The sequence below is a fragment of the Marmota marmota genome, unplaced genomic scaffold, assembly GCF_001458135.2.
Source record: "Marmota marmota marmota unplaced genomic scaffold, marMar, whole genome shotgun sequence".
Taxonomy (NCBI): Eukaryota; Metazoa; Chordata; class Mammalia; order Rodentia; family Sciuridae; genus Marmota; species Marmota marmota.
The window spans coordinates 1,572,201-1,579,898 of record NW_026000164.1 but is presented as its reverse complement, the minus strand read 5'-3'; the positions used below and the strand labels follow the sequence as shown (position 1 = coordinate 1,579,898).

The 7,698-nt window shown below is 40.6% G+C and overlaps 1 long non-coding RNA gene across 1 annotated transcript; it reads left to right on the top strand.

Annotated features, from left to right (window-relative positions):
* The first annotated feature begins 75 nt into the window (after positions 1–75).
* Positions 76–5,362, top strand: LOC125611603. Its single transcript, XR_007341801.1, has 2 exons — positions 76–2,636; positions 5,308–5,362. It is a non-coding gene; the product is annotated as an uncharacterized LOC125611603 (long non-coding RNA).
* The last annotated feature ends 2,336 nt before the right edge of the window (positions 5,363–7,698 follow it).

Here is a 7,698-nt window from a genome sequence, read left to right as displayed (position 1 = left end):
ATATATATATATATATATATATATATATATATATATATATATATATATATATATATTAGTTGTAGTAGGACACAATACCTTTATTTTACATATTTATTTTTTAACGTGGTGCTGAGGATAAAACCCACTGCCTCACACATGCCAGATGAGCTTTCAACCCCAGCCCCAAAGGACTCATTTTAATAGCTACATTTCATATATGTGCACAGATGTCTAAGTGGTATGCAGAGATTAGTGAAGCTTCTCAAAACTAAACATTTACTTCTGCTCTGTGAAAATATAGGAAATATTTTAATAATAGGAGGAATGGCTAGCAGGAGAAAAAAATTCCTTGAAGTGAGCTGATGGTCTCAGAATTGGTGAATCCAAGGGAAGAGCAAGTCCTACTCAGATTTAGTCACTGTGGAGGTCCAGGGAAGACAGATCGTGTGAACAGTGGTTTCAAAGCCTTCTGCATGAAAAGCTGAGAGTGCACCAATCGGTGCAGGTCTGTCCCATGTTAGAAACAGACAGATCACAGCAGTTCTTGGGATAGTCCAATGGGTCTTTCTCTTGTTAATGTAAAAATGTATGGCTACTGTTTTTGCCATCAAAAATTGACGATCTTGGTCTTTCCACCTTGCCTTTTTATAATGTCAAAAGAAAGGCACTGGTCACTTCAACAGCTTTACAGTGGACTCCAGCAATGTCACCAACGGTATGACTTTTTCAACCAAATCTAACAACTTCATCATTTTTCTCAGTGAAGTCAAAGCAGCTGTCACTGGGTTAAAGGCTGTGATTTTCTTGCTGTTCTTGATCAGCTGGACCCTGACACACTTCCTGATGGCAGAATTTGGCCGTTTGGCTTCAACGCCTACCCTTTCCAGCACTGTGCCCTTTATATGGGAAGCATCTCCCAGAGGGTTGGCCTTGGGGGTTGTGCCAAATGGGTATTCTTGTACTGTTCATCATGCCACCTCTGGTTCCTTGGTGACTTCGGAGCTTCCTGGTGGTATGACACTGGGACACCTGCCTGTCTTGCTGGTGCCACTGGGCAGAGTGAAAGAGAGCCCCGACAATTTTAAAGGACCCATCATGCTGCACCAGGTGATTTGGCCACACACAGAACCTGGATGCCCAACGGAATGAACATTATGTATGTAGATGTGGAAAATGGCCTGTGTGCCCCGGGAACACGTGACTCCTGGTAAGGGAAGGAAACAGGGGTGTGCCTGTTCAGAGTACTGTTTGTACTTCACAGGTCCTCTCCGTAAAAAACAGGTGCTCCTCTTACAGACATGCTCACACTAGCAGAGGATAAGACAGGAAGCTTTAAGGAAAGCAGAAATTGGGAGGGGAGGAGGTGGCTAAGAGGGGTGGGGGGTTATCATTAGGGTAGGGAGATCCACATGCCAGATCATGTGGTGAAATTGAGTGGTGTTTCCCCAAAATGAGGTACAAAACCAGCACAGGAAACACAAAGAAGATTGAACTGTCTGCTCGTTATTGGAGGTCTCATTCTGTGGAAAACAAAGCATCAGATTGCTCCTTTACTTGCTTTGTTGAAAATTAGGCGTTCAAAAGAGTGTTCACCCAGGCCAGTGGCGCCCATCTGTAATCCCAGCCACTAGGGAGGCTGAAGCAGGAGGATTGCAAATTCAAAGCTAGCCTCAGCAATTTAGCAAGGCCCTAACTGACTTAGTGAAACCCTGTCTCAAAATAAAAAATAAAAAGGGCTGTGGGTGTGGTTCAGTGGTTAAGCACCCCTGGGTTCAATCCACAGAGCCAAAATAAAACACAAAACAAAAACCCAAGAATGTTAAATGAAAAGGACTGCTATATAAAACAATTCTGATGGTGTGGGAAGGGGACAGTGAAAAATGACTATGTTATCTTAGAGGAAACATGGGGTCCATTCAGATACATCCTCGATCTAAGAATAGTAAAATTTCAGAGGAAAAAAAAAAAGCTAAAACCATGTGGGTAGATAATTTAAAAGAGAATAGGACCAAAGGAAAATAAGTTTCCCAAAACTCCCTCATATAATGGAACTGTCATCAACATGATATATTTTAATTAGAAACTAAGTATTTAATAGTGTGAATAAAATGGAGAAGTAAGAGCTGGCTGACAAATTCACCACTGTCAAATCTTTATTTCTAGAAGGTTTAAAAGAGTGCAGCTAATATCCTTAGGTCCCTCAATTCCTCTCTAAGAATCTCTCCTTCAGAAATACTAGCACATATAAATAAAGAACTGTGTGCAAGAATATACATTAGCTCTTTGTAATAGGAAAAGTAAAAATAACTGCATATATAAATGTCTATATATAGGTGATTGGTTTCATAAATTATGTGACTTCCTGTAACTGGTATGTGGCACACACAGGGCATGACAGATCTATATGAAGACATGAAAGGTGTAGACTCAATACTGATCGGTACAAAAGCAAGAGGCGGAGCGTGGTGTGCTGGAGGGTGTGAGAGCTGAATTGCAGCTGCTGTGGTCACACCCTGTGTACATGGAGGGTGAAAGGCCTGGCAGCATCCAGGAGCCCAAGGCAGAAGAGAGGGTCCTGGCCACAGCCGCCCATTGCCTAGGATGGACTCACCTGAATCTGGACCTCAGCTCTTGTCTACATTAGCCACACCAATGTGAGTTTTCTTTGCCTTTACTTGTAAGCCCAAATTAAAAATTTTAAAAGTTTCTTATTTGTTTTATTTTGTTGGTGCTGGGGATCCAACTCAGGATGGTGCACGTACTAGGCCAACTGCTCTACCACTGAGCTCCATCCAGCCCCTAGTTTGGCTTTTAATTGCCACATAATAATTGTACATATTTATGGGATGCAGTGTGATGTTTCAATAAATTTATATAATGTGACAAAAATCTTAGCAGAATGACACACACAAACACATGTATGCATGTTATTGTGCCCTTGTCCCTTCCATTTGGTTTAAATGTCTTAGCATGATCTGGTCTGAAGGTAGAGAAAGGATGCGAATCCTTGGGGTGCTTCAAGCCCCTTGTTTTCATGCCCAGTTCCTTGATGGTAGCCCTGCGCAGCGCGACTTCTCTGGAGCCTATGTATGTATTTTGGTTTTTATCTCGGGTTTTGTTAAAGTATTTAGATTTTTGTTCTTGAACCTGAAGCAGCTCCAGAACAACTTTGAGAGATAAGGAAGAAAGCCATCTTTTATGATTTACTAAATATAGCAGGAAGTATACAAAATGAGCCTTGAGCATCTTGTAGTATGGAATGTAATGAAGTGCTAAAAAAACAAAAGTCTCACATTAATGGATGTATGTAGAAGGTGCACAAGAGGCAATTGAAAGAGCTCCCAAAGGCCAAAGCTGGAATAATCTAATCAATAACGTAGGTAGCACTGGATTACAACCCAAAGTTCAAAATAAATATCCATGATTTCATAGTGATATAAATAAGCAATTGAATAAATTAATAACTGGAGAAGATGAGACACATTTCTCATGCAGAATACTTTAAAATAATTTATGTAGACAAACTGCTGTCAAGATGGAGCATAACTTCCCACTCACGTGGAGGCACATGGTGACTTCCTTCCAAAGAGTGCGGCATGGAAAGAGAGGAGAGAGTGACTTTGTGGGCTGGGTGTGGCTCAGTGGTAGAGCACTTGCCTAGCATGTGTAAGTAAGGCTTTGGGTTTGATTCCCCAGCACCCAAAATATCATACATAAACGAAGTAACTTCACAGTGGAGAAACCTGACAAATACCTCCTCAGGTCCAGGGGGTGCTGCTGATGACCTTTCCCCATAATGTGACACGATGTGGTAAGTAAGGATGGTCCTTGCCTCTCTGGTCTCCCTCCCCCAAACACACATATGTGGGGGTAGACACATAATCCCATGCTAATCATGAGAAAACACAGCAGACAGATTCCAGTAGAGGGAGACCCTACAAAATACCTAATCAGTATGCCTCAAAACTCGAAAGATCAAAACCAAGCAACGTCTGTATAATTCTCACAGCCAAGAGAAGCCTGAGGAGACTGGACAACTAAATGTGACGTGGTTTTTCCTGGGTGGGATCCTGGAACAGAAAAAGGACATCGGGGCGTCAGATGTGGCAGCATACACCTATAATCCCAGCAATTCAGGAAGCTGAGCAGGAGGAGCCCAAGTTTGAGAGCACTCTGGGCAACTTAGTGAGACCCTATCTGAAAATAAAAATGTCTGGGAGTGCAGCTCAGTGGTAAAGAACCACTGGGTTCAATCCTCAGCATCAGCAATTTAAAAAAAGCTAGGCATGGTGATGCAAGCCTGTAATCCCAGCAGCTTGGAGTCTTAGGAGGATCACGAGTTCAAAGCCAGTCTCAACAATAGTGAGGCACCAAGCAACTCAGTGAGACCCTGTCTCTAAATAAAATATAAAATAGGGCTCAGGATGTGGCTCTCAGTGGTCACATCTTCTGTAACCAAAAAAAAAAAAAAAAAAACCACTGGGGGGAAATTGAAGGAAATCAGAATAAAGTATAGACTTAATAATTAACAATGATGTATTAATATTTGTGTTTTAAATGCAATAAATATACCATACCAAGGTAAGATGTTAATAATAGGTGAAACTGGTGCCTGGTATCTGGGAATTCTTTGTACTATCTTCTTGATTTTTCTGTAAGAATAAAATTGTTTTGAAAAATAAAATCTATTAAAAATGTATGTGTGGGCTGGGGCTGTAGCTCAGTGGTAGAGCCTTTGCCTCACAGAGGTAAGGCACTGGGTTCTATCCTCAGAACCACATAAACAAATAAAAAATAAAGACTTCACTCTCTCCTCCAAAGTACTTCTTAAAAATGGATGTATCTAAAGATAGGAAGTTTAGGGACAAAATGATACTACTTAGAGTTGGAATTAAGTGTATCTTATCACCTTTTGTATTAAAACAGAAGTGAGGGGTAAAGTATGACAATACCACAGTACATTCACCAGTTATGTCAGAAAGTCCCGATGACTCTCATGTAGGAGACTAAAATATTCCACATAAATTATAAATCCCTCATTAATTATACATTTGCATTTAACTACTGGTGGCAAAGGAATATTCTTTACCTTGTTTAGATAATGTATAACTGAATAGGGAAGCTCATTTTCACCCATTTTACTCACTTTAGACTTGAAAGGTTTTATTCCTGCTAGTCTCCTAAGACCTCCTGTCAAGCTGAAATATACAACTTTTTTCATTCTTGATCTTAGCATTTGTAAGGGATAAATAATTGATTAGCATAGGAATTCTGGGAATATATTTAGCTTTTGCTCAGCACTAAACTATTTTTAAATGTCCTTAGGCATCAACCCAGAATGTACATCTGAAGGATGTCAATTGGAAATTGGGAAGTGAAGCGACAGCTTGGATTAGAAGTCTGAAGCGTGAAGTGCAGAGGGAGGAAGAGCAGCTGCCAGTTTCCCTGCCGCTCAACCGCCCTTCCACCTTGCCGCGCTCCTCCAGTCTCATACACATCCCTCTGGTTAACACTACGCCCTCTTTGAGGGCAGAATCTTTCCTTCTACAGAATGTGGTTGCGAGTTTCTCTTCACCCTTCAAAAATGAGTTGAAGAAAAAGAATAATTAAAAACATTTTTTTTATTTTATTGTGATGAGATCATTTAACATGAGATCTACCCTCTTCATAAAATTTAAGTGTTGTGTTCAGTATTGTTAACATTGGGACAATGTCGTACAGCAAGTCTCAGCAAGAACTTATTATCTGACATGATTGAGACTCTGTGCCTATAAATTGTCAACTCCCTGTCTCACCCACACCTGAACGACCCATTCCACCCTCTGAATCCTCAGATGTGTCTGTTTTATTTACCTCGTGTGAGTGGAATCATGCAGCACTTGACCTTCTGTGACTGGCTCTTTCACTCACCCTAAGTCTTCCAGTTTCATTCACGTCAAACACGGCAGATTCCTTTCTTCTTCTCTCTTTTTGGTACTGGGGATTGAACCTAGGGTGTTGTGCTTGGCTCTACCACTGAGCTATACTCCCAGCTCATTTAAAAAAAATTTTTTCTTTTGAGACAGGGACTGACCAAGTTTCCGAGACATTCTATCCTCTTACCTCTGCCTCCCAAATCACTGGGATTACAGGTGTGGGCTGCTTCACCCAGCTAGATCTCCCTCTTTTTAAAGCCTGAATGATATTCATTTTATGAATATATCACACTTTCTTTATCCGTTCATCTACTGATGGATATTTAGGTTGTTTCCACATCTTGGCTGTTGTGAATAATGCTACGATATTCTAATATCTTTTTGAGATCCTGATTTCAGTTTTTGAAGTGGGACGGTTGGATTATTTTGTAAATTTGTTTTTAATTTTTTGAAGAACCTCACACTGTTTTCCATAGCAGCTGTACTATTCCACATTTGCACAAACAGCATGCAAGACTCTGATTTATCTTCATCCTTGCCAATGCCAGCACTCCCAATTTGGCTTTTCTTAATAGTCACCCTAACAGGTGTGAGGTGACAACTCCTGTGGCTTTGATTTTCACTTCCCTGATGATCAGTGATGCGAGTATCTTTCCATATACTTGTGAGTCATCTATATATCTTCTTTGGAGAAATGTTTATTCAAGTATTTAGCCCATTTAAAAAAAAAAGCGTTGGGGCTGGCGATGTGGCTCAAGTGGTAGTGCGCTTGCCTAGCATGCATGAGGCACTGGGTTAGATTCTCAGCACCACATAAAAAAATAAAATAAAGATATTGTGTCCACCTAAAACTAAAAAATAAATATTAAAAAAATGTGAATGTGACGTTGTCCTTGGTAATGGCTTCCTGGATATGACACCAAAAATCACAAACAACAAAAGGTGAAAAGGAGACAAATGGGGCTACATGAAACTAAAAAGCTTTTGCACAGCCAAAGAAACAACCAACATGTGACAAGGCCACCTACAGAATGGAAAAGATATTTGCAAACTATATAACAGATAAGGGATTCTTTCTAAAACATGAAAGAGCTCCACTAGCTCAATAGCAAAAGACCAAGACCACCAACCATCCCCCTCAAATTCAATAACCTGATTTTAAAAAGCATCATTTTTAAAACTTGAAATTGAATATGCAGTCACATACCACAAAACATTTGAGCTGATGATGGACGTATATATGACAGTATACACATATATGCATATGGCATTTCACAGGCAATACCATCTAGGTTTGTGTAAGTACATTCAAAGATATTTGTGCCACAACAAAATCATCCAGCGGCCTTCCTCAGGGCACCACCCCGTTGCTGAGCAAGGCATGACTATGTTTGTGAAAGAGGAAGTCTGGAATTCTTCCTTTCATAGTTATTTTTTGTTCAGTTCCACTTGGGGGGTAAATGAAGAAACTCTATGAAGGCCTTAAAAACAGGAGCCTCAGCCCCTGGATGCTCATGAAAGAAGGCAGCCTCTTGTATAACCCTCCTCCACTTCCCAGGCATTTGGAAAATCCATTAGGGTTGTGTCGCACAGGTCCTTCCATGCAGCTCCACTTAAGGTCATTCAAGGTACAGGGGCATCTGAAGAGAACTATAACATTTTTACCATCCTTGAGTATCTTACAGAATGCAGAGGGAAAGGCTGGGGTTGTGGCTCAGTGGTAGAGTGCTCGCCTTGCACATGTGAAACACTGGTTCAGCACCTCATAAAAATAAATAATCAAAATAAATGTATCCGGATG